This window comes from Delphinapterus leucas, chromosome 6 (assembly GCF_059928025.1).
Source record: "Delphinapterus leucas isolate spDelLeu-1000000601 "Yukka" chromosome 6, BTC_Dleu_Yukka2, whole genome shotgun sequence".
Taxonomy (NCBI): Eukaryota; Metazoa; Chordata; class Mammalia; order Artiodactyla; family Monodontidae; genus Delphinapterus; species Delphinapterus leucas.
The window spans coordinates 73,691,838-73,711,873 of record NC_143134.1 but is presented as its reverse complement, the minus strand read 5'-3'; the positions used below and the strand labels follow the sequence as shown (position 1 = coordinate 73,711,873).

Genomic DNA, 20,036 nt, shown 5'->3' with positions numbered 1-20,036 from the left:
TTATCTAGAGAGGTGATGTTTCAGTCTTATCATGTCAGTCATACTGTTGTAGCAAACTAATTGTTAAGAATCTGTAAGGAAAATATTGCAGAAGATTCCTGCAATCAAAAAGGACTGTAGAGAAAAGAAAAAAGTAAAGGGGGTTCTTTGGGCAGAAGGAAAGTGATCACAGATGGAAGCAGAAAGTTGCAGGAAGATGCAATAGAAAGGGTAAATATGTGAATAAGGTTAAAAGAATACTGATTTGATAATTCAAAAATAAAAACAAATACACACACACACACAGAGGCATATCTCAGACATATTGCAGGTTCAGTTCCAGACCACCACAATAAAGCAACTATTTCAGTAAAACAAGTCACACACACAGACACACACACACACACACACACACACACAGGACTGTAGAAATTAATCAGTGAAGGGAGATGTAATTCAGGCTGCAACTCAGTCCTGAGTCTCCATGGCTGGTAACTGCTGGCAAATTAACCATTTTTAATAACTTAGATAAGTCGGGCTTTTCCAAACTAAGTGAATTGCATTTTCTACACACTACCAGAGCTGGTTACTTCTGCTTCTGGAGAGGATGGGAACAGGTAAAAAGTTGCTCTAGATCATGTTCCTAATAGAGAGCTTAAAATGATTTAGCACATGTTTCATCCTCATCACCCAAAGCCTAACTCCAGTGAGATGAGGTAGTGTTTTGATACCATCAGGGCAGTGGATTCCAGCTGCACTGCTGGGGTAAGCAACTTGAACTCCTAAGCCTTAGTTTCTTAACCTGTAAAATGTGATGAATAATTATTGATTATCATTTCTTCTCAAAGAGTTATCATGAAGATTACATGAGATGATATATAGGATGGTACTTTATAATCTAAAATTCTATACAAATATTAGCTGTCACTATCACCTAATGGAACTTTCAGCCTAAATCTTTCTAATGGATGAATCTTTCTAACCTTCATCAAAGAAGAAATGGGGGCTGATTTTGTTTACTTTTGTCTTCTTAATGTTTGACTCATAGTTGCAACTCACTAAATATTTAGTGAATGAATGCAAGACGATATTTGTGAAATATAGGCTGAACTTGCATAGAGTAACATTTTTTTCCTTGAAAAGGTGTACTTCTCATCTTTGCGGAGTAAGTACTATTATTCATATCTTACAAATGGGGAAAGTGAGATTCACTGATTCTCAAATCATTCTGACAGCCAGATGCTACAATTTCAGGTAATTTCTAATCACATGTAAAAGGGATTACAGCAAGTACTTTTTTGGTTGTTTAAGAGAAAAAATGAAACAAGTCTGTATAGTATAGTTCTGTTGTGTAAAACCATTCAAAGCAAATTGATGAAATATTTTGTCAGACTTTATTTTTATTTATTGACCATTAATAGAAACTAATTTTATTTTATATATAGCCCTCACTGAAGTCTCTGTTGCCAGGAAACTACTTCTGTTATCCATGCCCCTAATATAGCAACTTTGTCTGTGTTTCTATTCTTTGTGCATTGTGCTCAGTCTTAAACTGTGGATATTCCATTAACTGAGAGTTCTGAATAGCCATTGTGTAACTGGAGTGATACTCTGTCTGTGTCAGTTCCATGCATTGTTTGGGAATGTGCTGTTTTATTTCTGATGGGACATCTCTCATTACCACTAATAATATGTTATTGAAAAGATAAGCATATGAATAAACCTCATAAGTGTGCATTGTTGAAACATAATCTTTCATTTTAGGATTGCTTGATTATACATATATTTCTGTATTTTCAAATGGAAAGTAAAACCACCAGTGTCTAGTCCTTGGGCTTTAGGTGAGAAGTATCAGTGAAATTGAATCCAGAATTATCTGTTTATGAGTGCTTTGTTTGGGAGAAGTTCCCCCCACTCCCACTGCTTTTTTTCCCATTAGAATCTCAAATTCCTCTGTGGTCCAGAAATGTTGAGGGACTCTGACCTAACAAATTCATTTCAGCCCTGGTAGCTTGTTTGATCTCTGGAAAGTGATATAAAACACCTAGACTGGTATGGGGTACTCATAGGTGCTAAACAGGTATATGTTGGAGACCTGATCAAAATAACAGGTTTTCTTCTTATCTATAACATCATGGTTGGTGAGCCCCTAGAGGACACAGTATATGCTTTACTCATTCCTTGGCATCCTGACTTCTCACCTCTGTCTCCCCATGTAATAAAATATGCACGTTCTGTGTCAGAGTAGAAGTCTTTTTTTGATTAGAATTCCCCATCCATACAAAATTGTTTCAGCACATGTCCTCCAAATAGACACTTATTTATAAATTATATACTTATGCATGTCTATATTGAGGATACATTGTTTTTGCTCAGATTGTTTTATGCTGATGATATAAAACACATAATAGCAATGTTAAAATAAGGAAGATGAAAAGCAGTGTTTTAAAATGCATTGATAACCTTGATGGCTTCATATTAAGTAATATCTAAAAAGGTACACCATATACTTACTTCTTCTCATTCCTACTTTTGGCCCCCTCGTGATCTGGGCTTGTACCCAGCTCTGGCTTTTCATGGCTCCCCTCCCACTTCCTAATATCCTTTCAGCAGATGTCCTCACTGGTAACTGCTTATTCTCTATGGTTAATTCAAATTCCTGAGAGTCAGACTCTCATTTAGCTAGTTCACCTAATCATGTCAGGTCAACTCATGTGAATCTCTTTGATAGCCTTATTTTTGGCTTCTCCTGGAAAGTCACTCTGTTCCCCACAGGTGGCTTGAGCAAGTGAGAGACAGAGTCACTGGGCACAAGTGTGGCTGCTCAGACAGCTTCAATGAAAAGGGGCCTGGTGAGGCTGGAATGGTGACTGGCCTCACCTTTACACAAATATGCCTGTAGGTCTAAAAGAGACACCAAAATCTGACTTCCTCTGTTTTTCCTTTGCAAATCCATGCCTATATCCTTTTGAAGAACACTAGGCATATTAGGCAAAGTTTTTGTAACTTAAGTAAACCAGAGAGCTGGAGACCATTTACTCCTGTAAAGTTCTTCCCCATCCATCCACCTATCCATCCACCTTTCCTTTCTAGTTACTACTGGGGAGAAAATGATAGCATCTTTAAGAATTAACCTGTAGTTCTTGGATTGGGAAATAATGGTTTCATGATTGCTTCCATTCAGTCTCATGCAGACAGGAGTTTAAAGATTTCTTCTACAGAACACAACTCATTTCTTCTAAGTCCCTTCTGAGTAGGTTGGAGTCAACAAGAAACAGTTTTGCAGGATTTCCTAGTTTGGAAGTGCCATATAAATGAAGCCATGGTTGGGAATTTGAAACCTATTTATACCTGCATGGGAATGCCTTTTCTTTTGAAAAGCAGCATGCTGGGTCCTTTCCTTGCAGAACTTTAGGTCAGTGTTGCCCCATTTTAAAGCCTGTTTGCCATCTGGAGCAATGCATGAGCTTGTCAGAGTCAGACCTTCTCATTTGAGTATGTTTCTGCATATGTTTTATAACTTTAAGTGGCCAAATGTTATTGAATTTAGAGTCAATTTTTTAAACTGCATCAGAACTGTACAGCATAAACAAAGTTTATAGTCTCCAAAAAAGAGAGAGGAAGAGAGAATACTAACATTTATTGAATGCCTAAGTTCAGCACCTTGTGTTCTCTGTTTCATTTAATCTTCATGCTCCCATCAGGTAACTATGATTGTTCCCACTTTGCAGAGGGAAACAAAGATCAGGAGTTACGCAGTTTGACTAAAGTCACACACTAGTCAGCTGTGAGGTAGAAGGTGACCCTGTATGAGGATAGCTTGCATTTCTTTAAACGAACTCTATGCCAGGTATGGTGATAAGCATTTTAACATGCATTATCTTATTCACTTTCACCACATTTAAGCCTAAGAGGTTTTAAAAATCAGTCTCTCAAGACTATTTTTAGATCAGGGACAAACAATATTAAAATGTTGATGTATTTTCCTTCCAGTCATTTGTACATATTTTTGTATAATCTCTTCAACTTCATTCCCATTTTCATGTAACATTATAAATGACGCATTTCCTCATAATATTATTTTCATAAATATGTTAAAGTCTATAATAATTTAATAATAGTTTAAGTTTCTGATGCTTTGCTGTTATAATAGTGGGGCAGTGAATGTATTTGTGCCTAAATCTGTGGGTGGTTTTATTTTTAAACAGTTTCTTAGTGTGTATTATTAGAAGCAAAATTATAGGGTCAGAAGTTAGAAACATTTATTTTTAAAACTTTTACTGCTTTCAAGGCCCTTGATACATTTTGCCCAACTGATTTTTTAAAAAATGAGACCACTGTCCACTGCCACGGCAGTGTGTGGGTGCCTGTCTCCCTGTAGACCTATAGCCCCTGGGGGAGGGACACATGGTTCCAATGCTCCTCTCTCCAGCTGTGGTGCTCCATCCTGGATCCACTGCACTGTGGGGTGTTGGGAGGCTGGCAGGGCAGAGATCTCGTCTCAGTCTGCCTGACACCAAGCGTTTGCAACTGTTTGACGCACTCTCTGCCAGTCCTCCTGCTGTGCCTCCGTTCTGTCCACTGCATTTTGCAAAGCATTGTCTTACTTATATCCACTCAGAATGGCACAGTACTTACCTTGTTTCTAATTTTATTCACTTTTACGTAGACTTCCAAGAGATTTATCTCTTTGATTGGATTTTTTTGTGTGTGTGTGGTACACTGTTGTGGCCTCTCCCGTTGCGGAGCACAGGCTCTGGATGCGCAGGCTCAGCGGCCATGGCTCACGGGCCCAGCCGCTCCACGGCATGCGGGATCTTCCCGGACCGGGGCACGAACCCGTGTTCCCTGCATCGGCAGGCGGACTCTCAATCACTGCGCCACCAGGGACGCCCTCTTCGATTGGATTTTTAAACAAGCTTTGGATTTACCATTTCTGTTTTTTTCTGTTGTTTAATGCATTCATTGTTGCTGAAGTATTTTGTTTTGTCATAATTTTTTTCAAACAAATGAGTGTTTTTGCTCCTTTGGAGCTGTAGTCCACTTATTTTGATTACTTAGGGCTTGCATTTATCTCTATGCTCGCCTTGACCAGATCCCATAAGATTTGATAATTAGGGCTTCTGTTTTTATTCATTTTATGCCTTTCCAATTCTAATTCATTTCACTATTTTCAAAACAGTCTCATATTAGGATTTATATTTCTTTGAAACAATAATTATTTGGGAGAATAATTTCTTTTTCTTCATGTATTGAGTTTTTGGTTAAATGCCTGTTATTTATTTCTGTGATGGTTTTGTTGTAATATGCTTAGAGTATGGCCTATCCTTGCTGCTTTGCAGAATGTATTGAATTTTTCATATATATACTTATATATCTATAAATATATGTGTATGTATATGGGCATTTGGGAAAGATGTATCTCTGTACAGTTAACTTAGACTTAATTTTAAAAATTTGTACTGTATCTTCCTTACCATGACAATATGATATCTTTAGCATGCCCTGAATATGAAGCCTTGGCTTGTTTTCTTATCATGGTTAACAGTTTTGGGATAACTGAGTCTCACTATCCGGCTGCACAGTTGCCCAGTGGGCCCAACTGGGTGTACAGCCTGTGATATGGAAAGAAATCAAGACTCAGGTCCCTAGAAACCTAATCTATGACCTAGACCTTGTCCCTGAGGTACTCTGACTAGAAAGTTAATCTGTTAGAGGAACTTTCATCATCGTAAAAGGCAGAAATAATTTTCTTAATGCTGTTGATAAAATCTGGGCACATCCTGCTTCACACTATTTATTATAGAAACTGAGCATTTGAGACTTACTTTCCTTTTTAAAACCATCTGCCTCCATTAACTTATATTAATTTTCATATATACTAAGCATTTGAACATTTGTTTTTTGGAAGTTTTGGGAATATAGTCAATATATATGTGTGAATTTAATAGTTATTTAAGACTCCTTGTATTAGTCCTTCATGAGACTTCGTAAATATGTTTAATGTCTGCATAATAGTTTAACAGTAATTTAAGTTTCTGACTTTTTGCTGTTACAGTAGTAGGGCAATGAATGTATTTGTGCCTAAATCTGTGGGATTTTCTTGAACATTGTTTCCTTAGCGTATATTAGTAGAAGGGAAATGAATGGGTCAGAAATTACAAATGTGTGTGTGTGTGTATATATGTGAGTAAAATAACTGGAACCACATGAAAGACCCTTGATGCATTCTACCCAATTGCTTTCTTTTCAAAATGGAAGACTTTCCACCCCCACGGTGGCATGTGAGTGCCTGTCTGCCTGTAGACCTAGCCCCAGGGTGGGATGGATGGTCTGGGCCCCTCCACCCAGCTGTGGTGCTCCATTCCAGACCAACTCTGCTGCAGGGTGTTTTGTGTGCCCGGGTGGTGTCATGTGTCTTCTCCACAAGAAAAGGCATTGTTACCAAGGCAAACAGTGACACTTGATACAGCTATGTACACACCAGAGCCAGAGAAAAGCTTCACCTGAGGGATTGTTGACAATTGCTAGAGGTTGTGCCAGTGCAGAAGTTACATAGTTTTCCTTTGGCAACACGTGTTAATGGATTTGTTGTAATGTTGGAGCCCTACTTAAATGAAAATTCTGAACACTTACACTGGAAAAATATAAAATAAAAAACCTTAGTTGGGAATGCATTGGTTAAAATTTAGCAAATGAGGTAACAAGTTGTTAAAGTAGGTTGCTTAAAAAAAGAAAAAGGTAAGGAAATAGCTATGATTTGCTTTTAAATAAAAAAAATATTTATAAGAACACATTTTTAACAAGAAACGATGACCAAGATATGTTCTCTGGTCCCTGGGCACTTATAATCTCATGTAATTTTACATTTAGCGACTTAACACAATTCTGTTTTTTTGGAATGGATGCCGAAATGCCATTGGAGCAGAGTCTCAGCTGAGAAACTTAGATACATAGAGATTAATTAAATGGAAATAATTTTGTTTAAAAGGCAGCGCATGGATTCTTCAGGGAAAAAGAAATATGGAAAATTTTATAGGAAAATGCTTAGTAAGTATCTAGTAAAGATTCAGATTTTGTTCTTTAGCTTCTTGTCTCATAAAATTAAGTCCTAAATTCACCAAGCAATGTTCTTTCCAGTTTACCTTTGGGTCTATGTATGGAAGAACTTGGAATTTCAGTTAGCTTCGTAATTTCACTTAGCTTTAATGAGAGGCTCAGAGTAGAGAGCTAGGAGGAGTTGCCTATAGGGGTCAGGCAGGGAGATTAATGGGGCTGTGCCCATCCACTTCTGCTCTGTGCTACCAGGATGTTTGCCAGGGTAACCTGGTTTGTCTTCATAGTGAAAGGAGTCATCTTATCCTACGGAAGTATGAATCACTGATGCATCACCAGCAGCATCTTGCCTTGGTCCTTGGGCTGCAAATATTTGAAAGGCCCACCTCAGACCCACTCCTCCCTTGGGAAAGGTAACAGAAGTTCTATGCCTGTAACATCCCATAAAGGCTAAGGAGCAGGAGGAGGGTGAGTGGGCAGGCCGCCAGCTGTCTGTGCTGAAATACCAGAGCCTGGGCTCTGATAATTAATGAGGTTTGAGAGAACATTTCCTTGGCGTATTCTACTGCCTGACCCAGTTGACTGGGTCACTCTGGGGAAATGGGCCTCCATTCCAGCTCTTTCCTCCCAAGATTGCAGTCTGGCATTTATGTGATTGTTAGTATTGAAATGAACACCTGTACCATCCTATTCTCGACAGGAGGAAGCCTTTATGTTTTGTAATTCTTTATTGAACGTACTCTCTTTTTTTAAGCATATATATTTTAAAAATTTGAAACCTGTGTATATTTGCTCTGTCATTATACACATAGTGGAACTTGATTGGAAAATAATTTTTTTTCATGAGGAAGAATCAAAAGCATCTTCTCAGAGTATTCTGGATTTTGAGAAGGCTCACATTTGCTAGGCTTTATCTGTTTTCACGGATAAAGATTTCTTCTGTCTTTTCTGGTGAATGTGGGAAATCAGATACTTGTCTTAAATGTTACAAACTATTTCAGTTAAAGCCAACAGTATTATAAAAGACAAGGCAACAACTGATACTTGGTAACATCTTTAAAATTACATGTTAATAACTTTGAATCAGATTTACAATACTATGGATGTAGGTAGTCTCAATTTACATATGGAAAGTTAAAGCACGAGTTACTACAGTACTTGCCTGAGATGTCACATGATTGATGACAGAATCTATATTCTTAGTCCTTTATGTAAGAAGAGACTTCTGTTTTTATATAATAAATTAATTGGGTAAGATAGTGTTCTAGTTAATAGCAAGGAATAAGTTTAACAAATGGTTCTCAAAGTATGATCCTGAACCAGCATCGTTCGCATCATCTGAGAGCTTGTTAGATACTTAAATTTTTAGGGTTTGCCCCAGACCTCATGAATTAATCCCTGGAGGTGGGAGTCCTGCATTTTGTGTTTTTAAAAGGCCTTCCTCACACTTGCGATGCACTCTATAAAGTTTGAGAACCACTGGCTTCATGTAGTCTTTCCATAATTGTTTGTATAGTTTAAATGCTTGGGTTGCTGAGGTGATGCACCTGAGGCAGGAAGCAGTGGGGCAGCCTCCCTAGCGGCCCCAGCACAGATGACCTTAGCAGGCCCTCAGAACCTGACTTTTCAAGGTACAGAGAGAAGGTAGGTCAGGAGATGGAAGAGGAACTAGTACTTGGGCTGCCGGTGCTATGCCAGGCACGAAGGTGGCCTTCCACGAGGTCTCTTGCATTCAGTCCTCACCCCAGTCATGTGTGCCGTTAGGATGTTCCTCATACTTCATTGGTACTTAACATCTTCTAGTTGTAATCTCATTGTCGTCCATTTGCTTTGGTTCTTTGATGAGAGAGTTGATATTCTGTTTCATTTTGGGAGCTGTGCGTTGGCTCATAGGGCATGCAGTTTGTGTTTGAGAAATAGAAAGCTTCCTGCTAAACTTGGTGCTTCTTCCTGGAACAGCTGTTTTACTTCAGGCATGTCGGGAGAAGGGGAGGAAGGACTTTGTTTCTCTTGTAAAGTATTGTATTCCCTGTATCTAAGGTAGGGTGCTTGGTAAACAACTGTTGATATTGTACTTGGTTGTATCATCTCCTAAAGAGCTTGTGTCCCCTTCCAACTCACTTCTGTTTGTTTAAGGCAGTGGTTCTCAAGTTGTCATCCCCCGTTTCAGCAGCAGCTGTCCCGCTCCAGACCTACTGAATCAGAAACTCTGAGGTGGGGCCAGTAATCTGTACTTTAATAAGCCCCCAAAGTGATTGACATTTATGCTAACATTTGAGAACCGCTCGTTTTAGGCAAGAGGTGTAGGTGTTTGGTTTGTTAAGATGGTACCTTCTCTTATAATTTTACAGGAAAGTAAAGATGATTCACATTTAAACTTTGGAATTAAGGGCACACTGAAGATAATATGGCATCCTCCAAAGCAGCTGACTAAGAGCAGACTACCGATGGATACCTGCTCACACACCCTTCCCTTGCTCAGAGTCCCAACGAGGGGGACTTCCTGCCACCTCATCCCCAGGTCACCCCCAGATGTGGTCCCTTCCTCCACAGAGAACTAAAAGACGAGAGAGAAGTGCTAGAGGGTATAGAGCTTTCCATCCTGGGGCTTACTGTTGAAAGGGCAGAACTGAGCCAAGTGGTAACCCCATCAGAGAGGAAATCACTTTCTGATCTGATCATTAAAAAAAAAAAAAAATCAAACTTTTGCTTTCTTTGCTTTAAGTGGAAATATTCTTCCTACTTTATGTATCTAGATACCAAGTAAGGAAGTTGCTTTGGATGACTGAATGCTCCTTATTCCATATGCAGTCTCTCAAGTGTAACTTTTTGGGGTTTTTTTTGGCCTGTGCCGAACGATGGAGGGTAAACAATTACGTATATTAGCGATATAGTTTACACGGATAGCAGTTAGTCAGATCTTTCATTTCTGATTGATTAATCCTAAAAGAGAAAAGCGTTTTTCTTGAGCCCTCTATACAATACTTTAAAAATTTAATATACATAACTATTTTATTTTTTTCTCTAGGATTGTATCACAGTTTGAGGATATCTCATTGGTGATTTAAAAAATGCATCCATAAACAGCTAGGTTTATACATTGTCACAACATCGATGCAAGTTCTTAAGGAAAAATCAAGGGTGACAATTGAAAATAAAATACCCATTGCCAAGTAGGACCATTCTTTACCATTTCAAGAACTTGTGCTTGCATGTTTATGGGAGAAATTATTCCAGACCCTACCAGTTCTCTGTCAGAAAACATAATATTCTGACAACCGTTTTCTCCTACCTATGTGTAATATTTAACTTCTATTTAAAAATGTTGACCCAAGCTACTTGGGCTTGCATAGGCTTGATATCTTAAAATGCAAGGGGTGGGCACTGAGAGCAGAGCATATTCATAACTCCTGGAGTTTTACTATTATGTCTTGATTTAATAAAATGTCCGCAGCTGAAAGTAGCAGGAGAAATTGACTATACACAGGTTTGAATATTTTTTTTTGTTTTCTTTTTTTGCGGTACGCGGGCCCCTCACTGTTGGTGGCCTCTCCTGTTGCAGAGCACAGGCTCTGGACGCACAGGCTCGGCGGCCATGGCTCACGGGCCCAGCCACTCCGCGGCATGTGGGATCTTCCCAGACCGGGGCACGAACCCGTGTCCCCTGCATCGACAGGCGGACTCTCAACCACTGTGCCACCAGGGAAGCCCTGAATATGTATTTTGTAATATATTCAGGTAGAGTATTCAGCCTGCAAGCCTAGGAGAATGGGTTTCAGCGAGGCAGAGTTTGGCAGGGAGGCACACAGAAATGGAGGGATGAGAGAGTCTAGCCAGTGGGGAGCTGTTTGTAGTTGAGGGCGTGAACTATGCTGTACATAGTGCGGGGTGGGGGGAGTCCTTCCCCGCTCCACACCCCACCCTGGGTCTACCTCCCTCTGGTCTGATTCAGCACTCGCCCAGCACACCCCGTTATTAGCTTAATAACATGGTAACAGGGAAAGAATGGTATTCAGTTGGGAATCTTTGACTGCAAGGAATAAAACCAACTTAAGGAGCATTTTGTCAGGATACTGAAGTGCTCCGAAGAATCCAGGATCCTCAGAGACAACCTAGAATCAAACACGGGAAAGCGCAAGGAATTGCAAAGACTCTGTGTGTTGGCCCTGCTGCCCTCAGCTTTATCTTCACCTTTCTGCTGCAGACCAGCTCTGTCTGCGGAGCTGTTCCCAGGTGCACCTGCACCCAGAACCTGGCTGGCAGCTCCTCAGCCCCCATTTCTAAGCCCCAGAGGAGGACAGATTTGCCCAACCTGGATCTGAGGTCTTTAAGTGGTCCAGTGAGCCATGATGGGCGAGAGATGTGTGTGCTCTGAGAGGCGGCATGGGAGGCCCACCTCTGACCCTGTGGCTGGCTCAGAAAATTCCAAAGAAGGGAGTAGTTTGCATAGAGGGGAAAAAAGCCGTGTCGTCCCCCCCCCCCGCGCCACACATACCATTAACATGCTGCTGTGTGTTTATGCATTAGCCCCACTCTGGGGGAGTAATCATCTTTGGCTCCTAGAAAATCTGGATGTTAGACCTGAAAATCTTTGGGCCAGACTGAATCAGGGTCTTGAATTGTGGTGAATTTTCCAAAGTGACTCCACTGCATGAGGCCTGGTGGCTATCAGCCTCAGATGCCTCCGGAGACCCCTGTCTCTGTTAGTGCAGACCCTTTAAATAGCAGTGGTGATGAGCGAGGCTGGGTGTTCCTGGGGAAATGCCTGCATAACGCAAAAGCCTCATGAATCTCTGCTCTAAAAGCTTTCTTTATTCTGAATGACATTCTGACCCACTGATAGAAGCCAATGAACTAAACAAAACTAATTTTGCCAGAAAAATATGTAGGCTACTAGATCTTAACCCTTCTGCCTTCATTTGTTCGCTCAGTTGTTAATTTGAATTGGGAATGACTGTTAGTCCACAAACTGAGGAGTGCAAGAAATAGTGCATTTTCCTGAATCAAATTAGTGTTGACTGTAAGCTTCTGCTCCCCTGGGGTAGCAGGAAAGTAACCTTGGTCAGGCTTGGTTCTCTTTCCTACACCACTCTCCCAGGGGGTCATGCCAAGGTTCCAGACTCTGACTACATGTCATGAGGGCAGGAACGCGCCCTGGGTCATCTGTTCACACCGGTTCCTGCTGCTTCTGGGCCATGTTTGAGGCTGGGGAGGATGCTTTGTCACAGCCAGGAGACCAAGCTCAGCATCTGGCCATTGTCTTGGGGCTCTGGCACACATCTGGGGGTGCTGCCAGGGAGCAGGTATGGCCTTCAGCTGCTCTGAGTCTCACACTCTCCTCTAAGAATCTCCTCTTAGTATGTAGGGGGGTGGGGGTGGGAGGATGTTTCTCTCTTCTCAAACCCTTTCCTCCTTAAGGAAGCCCAACCACAGCCTCCCTGAAGCAGGGAAGCCAGAACCCTCTCCCCACGTGCATGAGGAGAGTCCAGAGAGAAAACATCGAGGAAGCCTCCTAGCCAGTAACTCTCCAAGTGCTGGCTGCAGCAGGCGGTGTGCAGGGCTCTGCCTCCTGTGCGGTCACCCGGCAGCGGTCGCCTGTGGGCAGAGCCCCGCTTTGAGGCATCACCTGCTCTTCCTCATGGCTGCTGATTTATGGGTAGCTGTACCTGCCCCTAACTGGCAGGAGTTTGAGGCATTTGTTGTTTGGATGTTTCCAAAGCCAGTTTGTAAACCTGTTTACTCCAGAAGAGTAGCCTTCAAACTCTTAAGCATTTCTATAAATCTTATTGAATTTATGAAAGTATGGGGGAAAGATTTCCTTTTCCCTTTTCTGGCAGTGGATAATTTAGTTCTGCTAATATTCCTGCCGAGAAACTTACCAACCTGGCCCACACACATGCACTTTTACCCTCAGAATTCTCAGTGACTAGACTAATTGTGAGTGCATCCAGTTTCAATGCTTCCTTTTGCCATTGTTTTAGATGCTACCTTGGCCACAGCACAACTAATGCATTAAAAAATAAAAACATTTTGGAAGTATATATTTAGGATTAAATCAAGGGGAATGCTATAGAAGATGGCAAAGCTTGCACAAAGCATTAATAAAAAAATATGTGGTCTAGGGCAATCAGCATATTACGTAGGAACTGTGAATGCCTCTTCATCTAGAATTTCAGTACCAGCTGTGCATAAAATATTTACACAGCACAGTGCTGCTTCACCCCTGACAAAAGCATAGGTTCGGGTGTACGCTGTTACTACAGGCATCACTACGCGTAAGCAGCTGAAGCACCTTTTGGAATGTTAGGAAGTAACGTGCCTGTCACGGGGTTCAGTTAATAGTGACTGATGAAGTGGCCTTGGTTCCTAAACAGAAATGTGTATCTTGTTGCCAGAATGGCACTTAATAGTAAAGCCACATCATAGAGGAGGGAGAAGAGAGGTCACTAATGTGAAATTTAAAGGAATGGATGGTGTAGAAGCTAGTAACCTGGTTTACTGTTGGTGCAAGGGCTGGAGTAGTCCCCGTGATGACTTTTAAGAAAGAAGTATTACTAAAAACACAGCTGAGAATAATTCTGTTACCAAGCCTTTTTTAGGATCAATGCAGAGCTCATTTGTAAAATAAAAATCTAATTGTTACTTTACTAACTATGCATGCGTATTACATCTCATCTGTAAAAGAGGACTGATAACACCTGCCTAATGGGCTCATTGTAAGGATCAAAAGAATAAGGCACCTTAGTAAGTACTGAATAAGAAACAGCATTTTTAGTTTGTTTTTTGAGTTTTTGCTTGCTTTAACAATAATTACTTCCATTCATGATTTACCTGTATTTTCTTTAATCCTCTAAGTAGACCAGTGAAGTAGTGGTATTTCCATTTTAGAGATAAAATTAAAAATTGGAACTATTTGCAACACGTGTCAAAGTTCATACATAGTATCCTTATATAAGGATGCCTCTGTATCCTTGTGGTAGAGGTCCTTTCTGGCTCTAATAGGCTGGAATTGGTTGGTTTTGTTCCTGATAACCAAAGGTTCCCAATTAGTATACCATCTTCTTTGCATTATTAGGGTACCAAGTTAATAATATCCTTCATAGATGAAGAGATGCTACAAATGAATAATATGAACACTGTAGCAGAAAAACAGAGGGCATATACAATAAGTGCAGAAAAGTAAAAAAATGTTCAACCTCAGAGATATGCTAATAAAAGTGAACTTTTGGAATCTATAAGGTAGGATAATTTAAAAATTAATACTACCCAGTTTTAGAGGGAATATGGAGAAGTGTACCACTTATATACCACTCATCTACCACTAGAGCTTAAACTGGGTGAAACATCCTATAGGACAAGCTGTCAACAATATCAAATGCATATTTTTTTCATACGTTTGACCCATGACTTTATCCCTAGCAAATACTTAATGGTGTGTTTGAGGATAGCCATCTCAGCTTTATCTACATAATCAAAAATTGGAAGTGACTTAAATGCTTCAGGGGGGTTTATTAAAATTGATTATTGTACATTCATTAAAAATAAAGGCATAGAAGGCTAATAAGTGACACAACGCTTCCATCAAAATAAAAATAAATGGGAAAAGTAGGTTACAAATAATGCCTAGAATTCACTTTTAGTAAAAATGACATATGCTTACACATTTGTTTATTATGTCTATGGATGTATGATGCAAGCATACCAAAGTAGAAGGAAAAGTCAAAAATGCTAATGATGCTTATCATTTTTTTCTTTATTCATATTGGATTGTTGTAAACTTTTGGTAAAGAACAAGCACTACTCTGAAGGAAGAAAAAGCATTTAAAGTTATCTTTTGACAATTCGGATCTATTATGTAGGTTACCCAGAGGTAGTAATATGCTATCTGACCTGAATCTGGATTTTTGCTCTGTTGATTGGATACATTTCAGTGTCTGTTTTCTTTTTCTTTGTTAAATAAATAACTATCATTTACCTAGAGCAGGAAAATATAATTTAGATGTTCACGCTTGATAGCATATAGCTGTTGAATGGTTCCGCAAGGTCACTTAGAGAACCAAAACCAGGCACACAAGGGTGGTGTCAGGAGAGAGAGGTTGGAAGGGTTTCCATTAAATTATTTTCAGTAGTCAAGCTCTGTGCATATGGAAAGGCAAGGAGCAAGGGAATAATAGTGAGAGTTTTTACCAGGCTGGTAAGTAAACTTCAGGGTAGAGAATGACCAGCATTTGGCTTGATAACCACAGTTCTTAACAGGAAAGTCTCTGCTTGTCTCCATTTGCCCTCCTGGCTTCTTTTCAGTCCCCTGCAGTCCACATCCTGGACCAGCCCTATGGAAAATTGTCCTCAGGGGTCACCAGTGACCTCCTTACTAATTGTTACATCCAGTGACACCTTGTTAGTTCCCATCCACAGCGCTTGAAGTCCCTTATCTTTCTTTGGGTTGATGTGCCTCTCCACCCCCACGGTTATCCTCCTGCCTCTGTAACCACTCTCGGTCTCCTTGATTGGTTCTTCTTCCTCCATCTCCCTGAACCTTCACTGTGTCTTCTACTAACTCCCCTTAGAACCTTTGTTTAGTCCTAGTGGTTCAACCGTCATCTTTTTTGACGTAAAAGTCTAGCAGCCAGTCTTTCCTTACTGTGAGTCATTCCTGCTGCTGCTTGGAGTTTGGTCATAAAATGGTTTTTGGAATTAGAATGTGTTGGCTTTGACTCAAAATCTACAGACATTGGAGATACTTAGAAGTCATCTCTTGCTCTAGGAGAAGGCCCCTGGATTGTCTATGAATGGTGACGATGGAATAAGCTCCTTGTGTGAGCCTCTCCACACAAACAAAAATAGTGGAGTTAATGGAATCTTGGGTCAAGGCACAAAGGCTTATGAATTTCAAAGAGCATTTGTAGAGCTGACGCAAAAAATACCAGGTTTGTAAAAACTTTGATGTAGTCCGTGCCAAAATGACAAACTAAAAATAATCAGAATAGTCGCTTTCCAGCTGGAGAGCTAGGCTCAGTAAACTAGAAACAATGGCCAGTACCATTGAGACACTGTGTGAGTTAAATTATCTGGAAGGTGTGATCGCCGAGTCTGTGAACTCGAGATAGGCCTTGACAGAGGGGATAAGAAAAGCTGTATCTTGCATGGGGAATGATAGTTGCAAAATCAGGGTGTAGGAGTATGTGTTCTTTGGAACATAATAAGACGTACCTGACTAAGACAGAAGGTGTTCGTTGGAAGCCAGAGGAAGATAAGGTAAAGTAGGGCCAGATTATGGAAGAGCCTGAAAGTCAGCAAAGGCGTTTACATTTAATGGAAGAGAAATGTATTACCACTGTGGATATGGATGTAGGAGAATGCTAGATTTGGAGATGAGAAGAGCAAAGAACTTTAGAGCTGGAGGTATCCTGTATGGTGGGGTGGGAATGACTGATGTTTGTTGTACATGCTGTATGTCAGGTGCAAGATCTCATAGTTCTTATTCTAACAGCAACCTTAGAGGTAGATGATATCATTCGCATTTTATGTATAATAAATGAGCTCTGAGGAAATATAATTTGTCTGAGTTTTTAGAGTGACTGGGCCAGGATTCAGCACATCTGACTTCAAAGCACAATGAGGATGGAGAACATTGAAATCAGTTCTTGATTTTACAGTTAAGAAAACTTAGACCCAGGAGACAGGGGACTACCCAAGGTTACCCACGTAATGGAATGAAAGCAATTGGATGGGTAGTGTTCTGCAGAGAAAGGCCAGGTTAGAGGCTGCTGTTGTACACAGGTGGGGGTACCAGAGAATTTGGTACTAGTGGAGACATAGGAGTGAAAAAAGAAGTAGAGAGCAGTAGGAGGACGGACATTCAAGGGAAGGTGGCAGTGGACTGATGTTGGAATGGGCAATGATGGAGAAGGCTGACGTGAAAACAATCCCAAAGTTTTAATCCAGGGGAACTGCCACTCACAAAGAAAATCCTCCGTGGAGCTAGTTTACAGAGAAAGGCCATGTATTTCTTATGGGCTTGTCTGATTCTGAAATGACAAAGATACCAAATATAAAAATTGATGGTATTCATGAGCTGACTTATGTACATATTGATGGATACATGGAGAGCAGTAATGGAAGTGAAGGTGAAAGGATGTGAGGAACCACCCCTTTTCTTTGAACTGGTGGTGAGACACCCTAGAGCTAATGAGTAACTTTTACCTAAAGCAAAGGAGACTCACGTTTGCATGATATCCTAGGTTCTTTTTTATTCTGGTCTGCACCTTCCACCCCCAACTGGAGAATGACTTAACCATAATAAACTGCATAGCTGTCTCTAGTAATTGATTCCCCCTCTCCTGTTGGAAAGGAGTATTGCCCCATCACATTTCCCTCAGTGAGACTCTTTTTTTCTTTCAGGATGATTGTCACTGTACTGGATGGACTGCTGAGCTATTGAATTACTTCTGTCTTTTGACCACACTAGGAAATTGTCCATGGAGTTGAGATATTTATTGCAGTAATTTCTGGCCTTACATACTTAGGTAAGGTATACTTTTTTCCATATAACTATCATGAAGTTGTCATGCTTTTCTTCTTTAACTTTGCTTTTTAAGAGACATTAATCTGTTCTTCTACCTTTTATGCTCTATTAATCACTTCAGAGTGCTCTTAATCTTCAAGTATATGAGTGCAGAAAAGACTTTTATATAATGAAATATGAGCAAGCTGTTTGAAGAATAAAGGGGGAAATGTATTACTCTTCAGATTAAATCAATAAAAGTACCCCATTTCCTTAAACACAAGATGCATAGACTGGATTATACTAGAGAAACTTAATAAATTGAAAGGAGTATTTACTATTAAGTCTACCTGAAAAAATGAAGATACTTAAGTATTAATATATTGCTGGCTTTATTCAAGTAAAGAAAATTTGGAAAATACAGGGAATTTAAAAGAAAAAAATGTGTTATTTCACTTCCAGAGATAACCAGTGTTAAAATTTTACTGCATTATTTATAATAACTTGTTTTTACAAATATTTGTAATGGGGTGTGTGTGTCGTATGTGTTAACTTGCTATATTTTTGCAAATGAGAAACATTTATCACATGCTTGCTACATGCCAGGCTCTGTACCAGCTTTGTACCAACCCCTTTACATACATTAATTTATTAATTCTCACAACTCTATGAGGTTGGTGCTTTCTTATCCCCATCTGTACACAAGAAAACTGAAGCTCAGAAAAATTAAATAACTTGCCCATGCTCACATAGCTGGTAAACCCACTCAGAACTTGAACCAGTCAGATGCCAAAGCCCATACCAACAGGCTTTTTTACATACTTCTTTTCCTTGACAATGTGCTTATACCTTTTTTCCTGAAGCATCATTTTACATGACTATATGGTGTTCACTTACGTGGGTATGCAATTGTTTCTCTACCCCATCTCCTTTTGTTGGACATGTATTTGTTTTTCTTGATTTAGTTTTAGAAACAGCATTGTAATAATATCTTTTGTGCACATCTCTGATGATCTCTCTAGGGCAGATTGCTGTGAGTGGCATTGCTGAGTCAGCCACAGTGTGGGAATGTATCCTTCAGTGTTCGATGCATTCTTCTAATTGCCTTCTCGAAAGGTTGTACCAGTTTGTATTCCCACTAGCAGAATATGGAAGTGCCTGATGACCCTACCAATGACATTGGTAGTTGGCAATTGAATAATTTTGTTTGCCTTCTTAAAAGAGTCCAGGTGTCCTTGGTCAGGTCCATCTTCTTGCCTCTAACCCTCTAGAGCCATAGCCTCCTGACTGGTTCTGTGTCTCCACTGTAGACCTCATTTTGTCACTAAAGGAACTGCAGGACAATGGATAAGAGCATGGGCTCTAGAGGTAGATGCCTGGGTTCAAATCATGGCAGTACTGCTCTGCCTTAGTTTCCCCATCAATAAAATGGAAATAATAATAAAGCCATTTCCTGTGGTGGTGCTAGGTGATAGTTGATATAAAGGATTCTAGAACAAGTGCATGACTCCTGGTATGTGCTCAGTAATTGTTGTCTACCGCTGTTGTCTTCCAGAAGTCCATGCTCATATAATTAAAAAACCATAGCTTATATGCAGTTGACCCTTGAACCACATGGGTTTGAACTGCGCGGGTCCACTTATGCACAGATTTTTTTCAGTAGTAAATACTACAGTACTACACGATCTGTGGCTGGTTGAATCTGTGGATGTGGAACTCTGGATACTGAGGAAGCCAGACATGGATGGAGGGCCGACTATAGATTTTTGACTGTGTGGAGGGTTGGCACCGCTAACTCCCGCGTTGTTCAGGGGTCAGCTATACTTATTTTAAATTAAATATGATTATTACCAAATTAGTAATTCACAGCAGAAACTACATGGTGTTATTATATGTTAACACTGTGAGCAGTCCGAAGGTCACGAATAACCATCCCTGTCTCTGTTGATGATGCAAGGTCAGGGTACCGAGGGGAGAGTAGTAACAGGAATAACTGAAGTGTTAAAGAGGTTTATAAGCTCACAGAGAGAGCACTTTCACGTGCATTATCTCGCTTGATCCTCACAACATAACTGTGAGGGAGGTGGAGCCAGGTATCATTAACCTCTTTTTACAGAGGAGGAAACTGACTTGGAGGAATTAAGTGACTTGTTCACTTGGGGTCATGGAAATGGTCACTGGCAGAGCTGAATGTGCACTCTAGGCCTTCCGACTGTAAATCCTTACTCTTGATACTTCGTGACATAACGATAGACTGAAGAGGTGCAGGTGTAGATACCGAGGTGTAGAAATGTACCAGAAAAGGAAGGAGCCAAGAGGGATGCTGCCTGGGAGGAGGAAGCAGATTTGGGATAAGGAACTTGGACATATTGAAAAGAAGGCAGGGACCCAGTGGGGAGGGAGGAGGGAAGGAAAGAGGGAGAGGGAGGGAGTGGGATCAGAAAGAGAAGGGAAAACTGGAGAGGCCAGGACTGCAGGACCCATAGGTCTGGCTGAG

General features: G+C 40.4%; 1 protein-coding gene across 5 annotated transcripts in view; it reads left to right on the top strand.

Annotated features, from left to right (window-relative positions):
• Positions 1-17,444: 17,444 nt before the first annotated feature.
• Positions 17,445-20,036, top strand: part of KANK1 (KN motif and ankyrin repeat domains 1) — a 120,170-nt gene continuing 117,578 nt past the window's right edge. For 3 of the 5 annotated variants that reach the window (XM_089913264.1, XM_022573570.3, XM_089913263.1), the window contains exon 1: positions 17,446-17,561. The gene's annotated coding sequence lies outside the window, so the exon portion shown is untranslated. Of the gene's footprint in view, positions 17,562-20,036 lie in introns of all 5 variants that reach the window. The other 2 variants (XR_016393561.1, XM_089913266.1) reach the window with 1 other exon arrangement.